Consider the following 15,066-nt stretch of genomic DNA (forward strand, 5'->3'; position numbering starts at 1 on the left):
GAATTCATAATGTTTTAACTTCAGTTCTGAGGATTTATGTATCATCATCTAGAATTAGTGAAAGGATTGAAATATTGGATTAAGAGATCCATTCCTTAATATTGGATTAAGGATGGAAATATTGGATTAAGAAGGGTAAAACTACTTAAAGTGCCTACTGGCTACATCATGAGGAGCAGGGGCCAGGTTGAAAATCAAAATATAGCTTCCTTCACCAAAAATTTCTTGCTATAATAAACAATTTTAGTAAACAAACAGTGCACTTAGGGTCATACTTAATCTAAATTTGGTGCAAGTTTCTTATCTTACTGTGGACTAAAAAAGGATTTCTGGGACTGACAGCAGGTCCATGGATTACATGTGAGTGGCAGTGGTCTAGGGAAAACTAGAAATGGACTGATTCTCCTCAGTCCAACCTACTGAATCACAAGACTTACTAATGCTAGAGAAGTATTCTACAGACTTCTTGCACAGCATTGCTTTGAGAGAGGAAAGGGCACTGGGATCAAGTCTTGAGTGCGTGCTATGGTCGATTTCATTATTGTTCATATTGTTCCACTTACTTCATTATTTGCCATATGACTTTCTAGGAGTCCCTCTAGAGTCAATCCCTTCAATTTTCCTGCCCTATTGATGCTGGGTTTGGGAATAAGATTCGATGGAGACAACAGAATGCAGGAAGAAGAACTGATGTACCAATTCTGAGCCTAGACCTTAGGATACATCCTATGTTTCTATTCAACCCTCCTGTGCTTCTGCAATAGCCATAGAAGCACATGTACTGGGTAGCTGGTTAGAACAAAGAGGAGAGACACACGGAGCAGATGCAGATCCAACCAAATGCAGATGGCTACACCATACAAGCCTGGTCTAGGTCTATCAAACTCCATTTGGCCCCAGACACATGAGTGAGAATAAGTAATTCTTGCTTTAAGACACTTAGGTTGGGGATGGTTGTTACACAGCTTATTCTTCAAATAATTGACTAATACAGGTACGCAGGGAATCTTACAAGAGTCAAGGTGAGGCGGGCTGCTGAGAGGGATAATGTCGGAGCAGCTATACTCACACCCTGGCTCCAGGCATGGTGGACAAGGGATCCGTAACCAGCTCTATGAGTAGTGCAAAGACAAAGTGCAGAGAGTCCCAGCTAGGGCTCTTCTTTATTTTCTTCCCCAGTTAGTGTAACAAAAAACAAAAACAGAATGTAATACACAAAGACCAGAAATTTGTTAGCGAAAGAGGAATGTTTCAAACTGGGATAGAACAGATTTTAACCATTTACGAAAGAGGAGGAATTTTATGCCGAACAGAGAGTGCATGCAGGCTGGCATGAATAACACTGCACTCTTCAGTTTGTCTTCTTAAAATAGTCAGGCCACAGTCAAAGAAGAGTTCTCACTCCACAGTGTGGACCTAACTGATTTGCTACTCTTCTGTGTGTCTTCCTGTCAAGTTCTGACTTAATGGATCCCATCAGGACAGTGTTTGAGACTGGATATTTGGACTCAACACCTCAGAGAGACAGCTGTAATTTAAATGATGTACTAGAATAATGCTTTCATAATTACTGTTTAGAGTGTGACATTACACTAACACATACTTTCTACAGCACAAAAAAAGAACCACTCTTACCCCTCCTACTTCCTAGGTCAACTTCCAAAATACTTCTCTCCAGGTCCAGTTCCAACCATACAATGAGGAAGGAAAAGAATCTGACCTTAAAATTTACAGCAATAAAAGTGAAACAATATTTTATCCTGGTTTCTGTTTTACGGGGCCAAAAGGCAAAATGCTGTGTATATAGCTGAACCTGAACAGTTAGTTAAATTTAGGTGTGTACACACACACACACACACACACACACACACACACACACTAAGTTGACAAGACTGTTGTTCTGTTAAAGTTCCCTGGACACTATTTGGGTAATAACTATATTAAAATGCAAAAACTGTTTTTTTATTTTTTTCAAAGGTCCATTGGTTTGTACCTCCAGTTGGCCAGAAGTGAAAACTATGGAACAATTGTAGCCTGCAGTAACAACACACACACACATAAACCTTTGATTTAACAACCAGAGCCAAGCTCCAGGGCACCTCACTTAATAACGTGACTGCAGCCATTTTAGGGGGCTCCCCAGGGTGAAATGTTCCACTTTGTATAGCTTTGTATACAATCAAAAATCTGCTGCAAGTATGACCTTGAATATCTTCTGGAATAAGGTATCATCAAATAACCAGGATCTCTAGGAAATAACAGCTGCAAGATGAGCAACAAGAATATGTCTTCTGAGCAGTGTTTTCTTTACATCTTTCTGAACTGCAAACTTCTTTGCTCCAATGCACTGCAGATAGAATGTCTGCCACTGTTTGTTTGTTTTTTTCTTTTTGAGGAAGCTCTTGGTCTCAAAAGACTGAAGCTTCCTTTTGCAATTAAAGCAGAATTTCTTTCATCTCACTCAATTCACCGAAGACAGACTCATATAATCATTCTAGAAACACTCCTACCTACCGAGTGACATTTAAGAAGGGTTGATTTTGAGTACAAGGGAAAAAAAGATGGTATTGACTATTCTTTTATCAATAGTTCTTGCTTTTTCATGAAAAAAGGATGCTTTTGATCCATGCTTAGTAATTTAGGATTTCTTAGAAATTCTTTGCAATTTCTCCTTATGTCTAATCTTAATATCATGTAAAGACAATCCACTGTTCAGAAATGTCACCTATGTTTTCCATGAGACAAATTATGTAGCCACAGAATAAAGGTTAAGTAAATGTGGCCTGGAGATTTGCTACACAGATGCTCAGCATTTCTCTTCCAACAAGAAGCTAGGAGTATTAGCCACTGTGAACTCTCAAGTGGAATTTCACAGGTTGGCAAAAATGCCTATTACAACTTTCACATTTGCCGCAGACATTCTCTTATAGACTATTTCCCTGTTACACCTAAAAGTCAAATTCACAGTGAAATTCCCACAACCTGTATCTCTAACATCAGCCAGATTTTAATATGCAAACATTGCTAACCTAAGGAAAAAAGGTGCACAAAGCTGGGATGCTTTGGCTGGTGTTAATATGATCTCAAAGGTGTCTTCAACATCTTTGCTTTTGACCAACTCTTAAAAACTTAAACATATGACATATTAACTAAGGCTATGAGGGAAAACAGATCACATACGAGTGAAGAGGGGCTTTCCTTTTGGACCCTAGTGAACAAAAAGGTCTCACAAGACACAGAATTTGGCATTTAGTTTCAAGAAGTAGCTTTCACCTTGGGCTATAAATTTGGATGATAAACACAGGTGAATCAAAAGGAATAAAATCTCCAAGTACATGCCTAAGAATACATTTCCACATGGCCATGCCATACAAAGAAAAATGGGACACAAGGATTTCTCATGCTGTTATTCTATTCATATTTCACATGTTAAACAAGTTGGCCACAGAATACAATGTTTTTTCAAAGAACCACAATAAGTAGACTGAATTGCATATAAATAACTGATACTAAAGTCAGTGTCTAATGTTTTGCTAATATTGTCAAAACAATGAGAGATACACAGAAGGGCCCTGTCAAAAAATGTGCATACAAATTACCGATTTGCACATATAAGTGTCAAATCTGTATCATCGCTCTTGAAGAGCTGATCTCAAGAAGTTGTGGGCAGAATGTGGAACACATCCTTTACCGAGGATCATAACGTGATTGATGCTTTAAAATAAGCCCCAAATCAATGCCAGGTGGATTTCTCAGGAGCCAACAGGATGTCAACATCAAGAGCCTTCTTTAAGACATAAAGAAATGGATGCACAGCACTAAAAGTTTCAATGTAGGGAACTGAACCTTGGAATATCCAAAGTCCATGCCATAAGACTTACATCAAACTATCTTCCAGATACATTTTATTACATGTTGTAATTACCAAATACATAAAACTGTGAGATTTACTGACAGGGCACTTCGGAATCTGAATGAGCCAATTCAGAGCAACAGCAGAGAACACTGTTATAGAACATGTAGAATTAATAAAAGCTACACTCACATTGAATCCCGGGCCAGGTACCAAGATTTTGACTGGATGGTGTGAAGTATAAGTCCATTATCTTTTTGTAAAATCGACATGAATTATTTGAGACTCCAGAAGAAACCATTTGAGAAAAAATACCCATCACACAATAATAAATATGGTACTCCCCTTCCTCCAAATTCATTTATGGTCTCTTTTCAGGTGCTAACACTGAGACCCAGAGGAGGGTGCAGAGTCCTTATTTGGGAGCTCATTCCAGGGAGCAGTGGTGAGGAGGTGGCTAAACTGAGATAAAGCAAGAAGATCTAGCACATTATTGCTGTGAGAACCTGCAGTTCAACCCCTCTGAGGAACCACAGAGAACATACTTGAGAACCACCCCATAGAAAGACGGAGAGGCGGGGTGTTCATCCCCCGACTCTCATCTTTCGCTGCTTATGAGTTGTTTCTGTACTTCCAGGCTGAGGAGCACTGAGCAAGCTCCCCAGTGTGGAGACACCAAGACACACGGGCGCTGAAATGGGAAGACGTCAGCACGTACAGGAACACAAACGTGGGCTCAGGGAGAAGCAGTGGGGTCAGCAATGGTGCCTGCTCCCCAAGCACAAGCATCCCAGAATCCCAGCTGTGTTTATTCAGCAGAGCTGTAAGGAGTGGAGCAGCATTTCCAGCCACTGGGAAGCAGAGGGGAAGTCTTTCTGATTCTGCTTTCTTCTTTGCCCCTCCTCTCTTGGAGCCAACCTTATCACTGCCCATCAGGTCCTACGTGGACTCTCCGCAGAGGTCCTCGATGCCCTGTGCATTCCTGCCTCATATGCCAGTACCTGGGGGGGAGGTGAGGGGGTGCTCCTGCTGGCCCTCCCATCACCGAGTTGGCTCCCCCCCCCCCGTGCCCGAGGCTGTCCTACTCTGCTCTCGACGTGCACCCCACTGAACAGGACTGCGTTAGGAAAGGCCTTGGCCATAAATGCCCCACTCCACGCGAGCTTCTGGGCAGTGCTGCTCAAGGCCAGGCTTCCTTTGGGCTCCAGCCCTCCTAGTTTGATCCTAACCTATGCCATCCTGAAAGGAAACTGCCCCTTGGCCATAGAGTCAGAGCATCAGAGACTGAGTTGTCTCCTAATAGGATCAAAAGTGACTGTTGAATCACAGACCTGTACCTCTGAAACAATAATACATTATATGTTAAAAAAAAAAAGAAGATAGCAGGAGGGGAAGAAGGAAGGGGGGAAATCGGAGGGGGAGACTAACCATGAGAGACGATGGACTCTGAAAAACAAACTGAGGGTTCTAGAGGGGAGGGGGTGGGGGGATGGGTTAGCCTGGTGATGGGTATTAAGGAGGGCACATTCTGCGTGGAGCACTGGGTGTTATGAACAAACAATGAATCATGGAACACTACATCAAAAACTAATGATGTAATGTATGGTGATTAACATAACATAACATAATAATAAAAAAATAAAAAATAAAAAAATAAATGTAAGCCCCCCCCCAAAAGTGACATTCTCACACCTCTGGATCCATTAGTGAGGGTGGGAAAATAACAGAAATTCTATTTGTATTTACTGTAACTGATCCATTTAAAAATAGTTTATTTTTTTAAGATTTATTTATTTATTTTTTTGGGGGAGGGGCAGAGGGCAAGAGAGAGAGAATCTTGAGCAAACTCCGTGCTGAGCTTGGTCTCACAACCCTGAGATTGTGACTTGAGGCAAAATCAAGAGTCAACGTTTAACCAACTGAACCGTCCAGATACTCCATTAAAAAATAGTTTATAAACATTGAGAGTATGAGCAAACTTTTTTTTTTTAAGTAATGAGGTGCACCATCAAAAAGGTTTGAAGGTCCTGCTAGGAGGGAGATCAGATCTGCTGTCCAGTAGCCACAGGACAATGACTTCTGTCAACATGCCAGGTCTTCAAGGGAACTTTTAAATGGCCGCTCTCGATTGTGCCAAGAAGTCCCCCAGGTTTGCAACCTCATGGCCTCACGGTTAGGCTGGCCCCGTCCAAATGACTCTGGGTATCCACTTTGAGGGTTTGATTTCCTCAGTTCCGTACTGTGTTTTTTGTTTTTTCTTTTAAAAGGCTTTTGAGGAAGGTGCCCTATGGAATGAGGCCTTCTCACTGTCCCATCTAATATGAAACTGTCCACAACAGGGATTCTAAATCATAATTTACGGGAAAGACGAATATATTCGTGGCATCCACCTCGACCGTTTGGTTGCCTACAAGTATTACTAACTTGATTTACTCTGCAGCACTTTTTCACTCTTAATTAGGGTGAATGGATTGTCTTTACACTATGTTCTGTCTGCTTAATAATCCTATAAGCACCTTATGAGCACAGGACTCGTTGTTTTCTCTCTTTAACCTACAAGAACAACTTGCAGACTGTGATGGTTAAAAATGACACCGAATAAACTGTTGACATAATGTCCTATGAACAGATTTGCTTAGTCACCCCTTAAAGCCTACTTCCTGGTTTTGGAACAGATTTGGCAATCAGGTCTTGCTACTATTTTGGGCAGCTCAGAGCGCAAGGCTGAAGTGAGCAGGGACAGCTCTAAAGACACAACAGCATCCAATCCAAGTCAAGAAGTGGTTAAAACTAATCTACATATTTCCTTCAGGATTTATAAATTCCATCCTCTCTTCTTACTTCTCCAGGTTGCTAATTACTGTTTCTACTCATATAGGGAAACAATAACGGACTTCGGTAGAGTGTTCTTCTATTTACAAGACAAATTCAAATTATCCATTAAGTCCACATGGAAATCCTATGGAAAAGAGATTACTGTCATCATCCCCATTTTACAAAAGAGGATAATGAAGCTCAGAGAAATTAATGCTTTGTCCAAGGGCATTCAGATAATTAAGTGACAAATTCAGGAACTTAAACCCTATTTTTATGACTTCAAAGCAACAACAGGCTTTCCATCTCACTGGTCTGTATATCTTAGCCAGTTCATGTGTGTGCATGTGTGTGTGTGAGAGAGAGAGACTGTTCTTCCAGAATTGCAGTTATAACACTGTTGTTTTATGTAAGGACAGAATAACATATTTTGATTAAATTTTTGATACTAGTTTCTGAAGATGCCTGTGTTTTGTTGACCTTCTTTTTAGTCACAGAGGCAGAATGAGTCAACAGTTTCAAGGAACAGAACACACAGCTTTCTTTTTAAGAAGTGATTCACTGAGAGCCTATTTTATTAAAAGTATAGCATGATTTATTCCCCCTCTAATTAAGGTTTCTTGTATCTAGGATCGTCCTAGTTATTTTAGGTGAAAAATTCCATACCATAAAGAATGATCTCACCTAGGACTATGAAAGAGAAGGTCAAGAGACCTGAGGTCAATTGCTGGACAGGTGTGCCTCACATCCATCCCAACCACACAAATTACATCGCCTGCATGAAGTGGTCATTGGTTTTCTTTGCGGTTGTTGCTGTTTGTTTTTAGGTTGGTCTGCTGCAAATTCAAGAGCTGATGATCCGATTTGCTCTAAACTTCTATAAAGAAATAGTCTAAGAGCCCAACTTTAATATCAGAAATGATGACTACAGCAGGACTCCATATTTTTATTTTAATTGAATGCCAGTTTATTTCATGTTGCACAAACAGTAATTTACGAGTTATCCTTAGAACATTTGGTCCCATGTCTCAGCCACAGGCATGAGGGTTCAGCACAACTCTCCATTCTCGATGAAAAACACTGCAGTAAGAACATAAAATCAAACCAAGACTTTGCTCAAAATTAATAGTGCCTTAAGTTGTTTGGAAGATAAATGAGGAAATGCAGAAAAATAAAAGACTCAAAAACAGTTTCGTTAGGGTTGCCTGAGACCTTTCTGTTTCATTTCATTTACAGCTTGTAAAGAAAAAAAACAATCAATGATCCTATCTTCTTTCTCTTCAACATCAGAAATTGGGTCTCTGATTTTGAAAGCCAGGGTACACAGTTACTCGGATTGGTTCTTGTCCTCTGGAGGTCTCCAGAAAGAGACTACTTATGTTCTGTGCATAAGCAGCACTGAAATATTTCAGCACTACATGAGTAAACAAGAGCATTATCAGTCGTTGAGCACATTTTATGAGCTGAGTGAAGTAGAATATTCGTAAGTGGAATGAGATAATGGAGCAGGACGGGCGTGGGAGTCTCAGAAGAGAGACACTAACACCTCCAAACCTTTCTGGAAGGAAAATGCTCTGTACTGGATGCCCTTAAGATGGTCTAAGAAAGAATCCTTGTATCTGGGCTGCTAAATTTAATTTTTCTGAGAAAAAATTTTTCTGTGAGTTGATTTCTCTTTTATTTGCTTTTTTTTTTTTAAAATAAAGCTTTTGTTTATCAGGCTTTGTTTCTCATTTTCATGGTTGGAATACGATGAAATCCTATTGACAGATGGGCTTGAGCCATGCTAATTACCATGGCGATCAATTAACTCAGCTGCTGTTTAGAATAGAGGACGTTACATAAACAACAATCTGGAAATTCTGTCTTTTATAAAGACCATTGTAGAAACATCACCTATCATGCATATAATTAATGAAATATCTGGTACACCATGTTATCATGGTATAGGGGGCTTTTGCATTTATTCGAGACCTTTTCACTCTATCTTTGTCCTGTCAGGAAACTAGCGGACATCCACGCTGCAAAGACGGTTGGACCCAAAGTGCCAGCGTAAATAACGTGACTTGCCACATCACTAGCTTTGGAGCTGGCCTGGCCGGTGGCTAGGGGCCTCACATCCTTCATGTCTGAGGGGACCGCATGCTATTACTCTGTGCTCTAGAGTTGGAGGTCTCATGTGTTGGGGTGAATGTGGAGAATGTCAAAACCGGTTAATTTCAGGAAGTTTTGCATCATCTCATAGATATGTGTGTTGTCCCATCAACACTTTTAAAGTATGATATCCACTGATTATACACATTTATACTAAAAGCAACTACAGGGACTTGTGGATATTCCTGCGGTAGCCTCTACCCATTTTCTAATGAAACCTCTGCCCAGGCTAGAGAGTAACATAAGCTAAGATAGACGGGCAACAGAAGGCCAACGTCTTGAAGGAATCCTTCACTCGCCGTAAAGCGGGTGAAGGTGAACTGAGGAAGGGGCCATGCAGAGTTCAGTCCCGGCACCGCATGAGGTTCCCCTCATGGAGCCAAGACTGTCCCTTCACCAGTAAAAGCTCTGACCGGAAGGAAACATGGGCAGAAACCCTTGTGTGTGTGTCTGTGTGAAAGCTGGGGGCAGGCAGGCCGCTGCCTCCGTTTGGTTACAGCACCTACAAGGACAAACGGTGAACAGTGAGACGTGCGTTTGTGTGAGGAGAAAGGAGTCAAGGAGTGCCATGACCAAGGGCTGCTCCTGCAAACCCAGGCAGGGAAGAGGCACGACGGCCAAATCCTTCCTCTGGGCCCAACGCAGCGGCGCTGTGCGCGGTGAGCCTTCGGCGGCGTCCTGACCGCGCCCTGCGCCACCCCAACGGGGAGCATTCATCGCTTCTGAGCAAGCACAACGTTTGATGTACACACCTATCATGACTCTAATTAACTTCTGGTACGTAAAATAATTCAAAGTATGTGAGTCTTATCTCTCCTTGTAGGTATCTTGTTCTTTGAAAGAGGAAAATGACTCCAAGTCATCCTTCTGTCCTGGAAGCTACTAGTCCAATGACTTGCTTACAGGATGTGGTCATTACATCTTTACTATGAGCAATTATTAACATGTTTCTGAGCTCATCTCCAAATGGCACAAAAGCTTAACAAAGTATGTAAATAACAAACAAGTCTATAATTTTCCAAATACATATTCTTCTGGACAATTAATAGGGCCAATTCAAGACACTTCCAAAGAATAGATTTCTTCCACTGATTCCCCACCAGGAATCACTATACAGGAAGAAGAAGGAGGAACAGCAGAGAAATCACAAGTAAATTAGAACTAAATAAAAAACAAATACAAACGGTGGTTTCAGACCTTAGCAGCATCCTCCTAACAGCAGTAAGAAAGGACTCATGAAGATCTAGGATGTTAGTGACACTGTGATGGGGATTCCTGTCCAATCCATAGGGCTGTGGCTATTTTCCCAGTCATTCCGACACATTTGCTTGTACATCATGATTGACGCCCTTTGTTAGGAACTTTGTAGGGCTCAAGTTTGAATAAGATATCTTACATCAAAAAAAGAAAAAAAAACAAATGTAGGAAACATCTCACACAGTAATTTTATTTTCTTAAGATTTTATTTATTTATTAGAGAGAGGGAGAGAGAGAGAGAGAGAGAGAGAAGTAGACTCCCCACTGAGCAGAGAGCCCGATGTGGGGCTTGATCTCAGGATGCCGAGATCGTGACCTGAGCCGAAGGCAGACGCTTAACCAACTGAGCCACCCAGGTGGCCCGCACACAGTAGTTTTAATGAAATAAAAATATAATTTTAAAAATAAAAATATAATATTTAGTAATGCTGCTAGCTTGCAAAACCCTTTGCATTGTCCTCTAGTTTGATACTTTAGTCAAACATATATCGTTCTTAGAAGATGAGGAATATGCTCAGAAATATATGTCAACCACCTGGAAAAGAAAGGCACCTAGAAAATGCTCAAAAAGGAATACTTTGCTGATTGAATATTAACACCACATGAGAGGGAACCAGCTAATTTTCTCATTTTCAGGATAAAACATAATTACCTAAATGTAATGAGGAATTAATGATGATATTAATGTTAATATTCTGACAAAGAAAATTTATGTTGAAGTTATTAAAGTGTATTTGAACTTATGCACAGGTCATGCTGGTATATCTAAACTACAGTCACAGTGTCTTTGAAATGTGCTGATTACAAGTTTATTACAAAAGAGTAAACATTAAAAAATGGTTTGAATGGTTTTCCTCAATGACAGCTGAATTCAAAACATCTTAAGTCTCCATTATCATTCCTGTTAGTATTTTCTACATGGTTATTCTCCATAGAGCAAAAATTAAAAAAATGGAAACATTCTTTTACTAAGGCACATTGGAAGTTAAGAAACAAGTAAGTATCAACCCAAGAAATCATATATTTTTGAAGATTATGTTTATTTATTTGAGAGAGAGAGAGAGAGAGCAAGTGGAGGGGAGGGACAGAGGGAGAGGGAGAAGCAGACTCCTTGCTGAGCACAGAGCCGGATGCGGGGCTTGATCCCAGGACCCCGAGATCATGACCTGAACCGAAACCAAGAGTCAGACGCTTAACCAACTGAGCCACCCAGATGCCCCCATAATTTTTTTAATATGTCTTTAATTTATTACATTAAACTCAGTTAATCTATAAGTGTTTCTCTCACAAATTATAAGTAATCTACAAACCTTCAGTAATAAGGTGTGTGTCCTACACATCTGAGTATTTCTTATATGATTAAGACACTGGAAGGGACTATAAAGCACAAAATTGTAGCAGCAAAGCTTCTTAAAAATAAGTAAACACACACACATGTATATCTAGACTTGGAAAGTAAAGCCAAAGCCAAAAGTTCTATAAAGCCAAAAGCTATCAAGAGATACTATATTATTTTCAACATGCAATATATAACTTAAAATGCATCCCATTTCATGACAAAATGTTAAAACAGTAATCTGTAAAATAAAGTGATAAATACAATGCCCCCTAAAAGTGCTCCCTGCTGGAAAATGACATCATCTTTTAACTGCACATCCAAAGTGATTGAAAACATGTCCAGACTGAGTGTGCACTTGCTGACTTTCTCTCTCCCCACACACGTGTGTGTGTGTGTGTGTGTGTGTGTGTGTGTCTTCTGTCCATATTCTGTCTCCTTGTAATAGAGAAAAATTCAGTAGCTGAGTTGCCAGCAGATTGATATGGAATAAATTGTCAGGTCTCATGAGTTTCTTCAATTACATACTGTTTATACGTTTATTTAAGAGGTCTTATGGAGTTTAAGTCTCAAAGATGGGCAATACTACACCTCTCCAATGGGAAACCTTCAAACATATGAATAGAAACTTGAACTTTCATCAGAGTATTGTCAATGTGCCTATTAAATAATTATCCAAAGAAATAAATGTTATTCATTTGCAACCATGGAAGTATAATTATTGTATTATTATAAAGCGAATGGCAGAACAGGAGGAAAATTCGTGTTTGCTCTACATCAGCTTTGAAAATTCTGCATCTTTCCTAAGTTGCTTTGCGAATTTCAAGTAAATATTGCCCTGTCTTAATAAGTCTCGATTACACTTTATTTTTAAAATTATAGCAGGCACATATTTCAAGAAAGGAATCCAAATGCAGCAAGCTAATATATTTGCTTAATGTGGTTTAATTATTATATATGCTACATACTGACATTTATGCCGCTACTCCTTTTTCACAGAAAAGACATTTATTTGCCCTGCAAAGCAAGGCATGGAACTTTAAGCCGTCAGCTGACTGTACTAAGTGAAACCATCAATTATCTGGGGTTTTTTTTTTTTTTTTTGGCTGCATTAAGGTTTTATAAAGAGGCAAATTATAAAGGGCATTATTGTGGATTTATTCCAAAAAATAACCTCAGGGCTGTTTCCTGGGCCGGCATGAAATCAGTGTCATCTCCTCTATTTTCTGGGTATTTAGGCTGTCCAATGAGAACTGACTTTCTGAGTGATTAGCCCCGAGACCTTGCAGGGGTCTCACTTACCCAAGAAAGGTTCGATTATGTTCCCATATTGTACTGACCAAGGAAGAAAAAGCAAGAGAACATACGTCACAGAAACTCCTCAGGAGAACTAATAATGGCCTCCAGTTACCTGGATTTGCACATCGAGGTAATTCAGATAGCCCATTTCTCAAAAGCCCGTGCAACAGGAATTTATGGTGTGGGAACATTTTATATTTAGGAGCATTTATATATACTCCCAGTGATCCCTGAGTTTATTACATAATCAGAGTAAGTTTTTAATTGCAATTCTGAGGTAAGATAATTACATATATGGTATCTGAATCACCCACAGTGCTGAGTAAAACGAAAGAATCATACGGTATATGCAGCCCCAGAAGGCTGTGTTTAGCACTTCAGATTCCAGGCTGTTTTGCAACAGAGATTTAAGGCCTGCGTGGTAGCTGGACTAGAGGACACTAAGCTCCCTGCTAATCCTGAATCCTATGGGATATTCTACGGAATGATGACACTTAATTGGCCAGACCTTGAGGCTTCTTGCTTTCCACTGTGTGTTCCCAGAAAACGGTAACATAGTAAAAGGCACATAAATGCAAAATGCCAACAAAAGAATACAGCAAGCTAATAAAACAGACTGCAAAGCTTAATTATGTTCAGTATCAAAACAATGGTAATATGAAAAAAAAGGATGTTAGCTTCTTTTGATGTGAACCCCGGATTCTTGCTCTGCCAAAAAAGGGGGGGGAAACCTTATTCTACAAAAATAATTTCATCCACTGTTTAAGAAAACAAAACCCTTGCATTATCTCCCTAGCTTACTAAGATTTTAAAGCCGAACTGTGCAAAGCTGGTTGGTGGGAAGTGAAAAAGGATGTGGAATTGGAGCCTTGCTGGCTTCTGGCAGAGTCTTCTGGACGCTACGTGTCTCTTACAGTTGCTCTCGAGCTCAGCACCACCACGGCTGATCTCTGACGAACTTTTCAGGACACCAAGAACTGCAGGAGAAATTTATTAACTTAATATTTTGAGTCAAAGGGCCATCCCTCTCTACAAAGAGGGGAAAACTGCTCTAAATAATTCATAATTTTCTACAGGAAAATTATAATGCTAGATTTTTCCCCCCTATAATTTTATAAAATCCTCCTCCTGAAATGCCACTGCCTTTCTGGTTAAGGTTGAGAAGTTGGGCCGCACACTTCTCAGCCCTTGGTCTCCACCACGTTCACCCCCTGGGGCTGACTTCTCGTCGTCTCTCCAAGCCCAGGAATTTCAGGAAGCCTTCCCTGTTGGCACCTTCTCCACATTCTGCATTTGTTCTCCAGATATTATTCATTTCTTCCGTGTTGTACTGATTTCTCTGGTATTTTTTTAACCCCCCCATTTGTGTATGTATGTGCATATGTGTGTATATGCATGTGTATATGTGTGTGCATGTCTGTGCACAGACGTATGTGTGTGCATATGCATGTGTGTGTATATGTGTGTGCACGTATATGGGTGCATGTACATGTGTCCATGCATATATGTGTCTCTGTGTGTGTGTATGTGTATGTGTGTACGTACGTGGGTATGCGCGTATGTGTGCATGCGTGTGCACAGGTGTGCATGCGTGTGTGCATGCGTGCATGTGTCCTTTTAGACTGTGGCTCCTCTACAAGCACAGCCTGCCCTACACATTACTCACGTGTGCATCCCCAGAACTTAGCACATGCTTCACACGCACTGGGCGTTCAGTCAACACTTCCAACATAAATGAATGTGAGTATGGAAATACAATGATAATTAGGCCACTGAGTGAGATACAATCCTCTATCTGAGACAAACAGGAGAAACAGAAACTAAAAAAGTTCTTTCAGCGGATACAACCTCTAATGGTGCAGGTCTGACAAAACTTGAAATTAAACGGGGGGTGGGCAAGGCAGAGGATGTTGACTGACTCACATGGGAAGGCCAAGCCGGGGCAGAGGAGCGCCTCACAAACATTTAGAGAAATACAGAGAAAGAGAAGTGGCACTCAAGGATTTCCACCCAGCTGCCACTTGCCTGGAGGGACCTCTCTCCGGCCGCCCCGCGAACCTGCACTCTGGGGCGTGGGGGAGGGCGCCGTGCCCTATGGCCGAGCGGGAGCCACAGACGCCCCAAGAGGCATTCACGATGCACTCCACTCCAGAACCCCTGTCAAACTGGTCTCCTCACAAGTTCATCTCACACGTGCATTGAAGGTAACGGCCGACCGCGAACGGGTCTTGCATTTATCCACACGCTCTCTTCTTCACCCTCCCCACATCCGATGGCTGAACACCCCCGTCCATTCTACTCAAGAACCACTCTCAGCCCCCCGCGCTGGCTTTGGTCTCCCTCCTATTTCATC

At 40.9% G+C, this 15,066-nt stretch overlaps 1 protein-coding gene across 3 annotated transcripts in view; it reads right to left on the reverse strand.

The window, feature by feature from the left end:
* The window catches only part of PDGFD (platelet derived growth factor D), a 231,372-nt gene that overhangs the window by 89,882 nt on the left and 126,424 nt on the right, over positions 1–15,066 (reverse strand). The gene's annotated exons all lie outside the window — the stretch shown is intronic.

This window comes from Callorhinus ursinus, unplaced genomic scaffold (assembly GCF_003265705.2).
Source record: "Callorhinus ursinus isolate GAN/ISIS: 27379988/994484 unplaced genomic scaffold, GSC_fseal_2.0 scaffold19, whole genome shotgun sequence".
Lineage (NCBI taxonomy): Eukaryota > Metazoa > Chordata > Mammalia > Carnivora > Otariidae > Callorhinus > Callorhinus ursinus.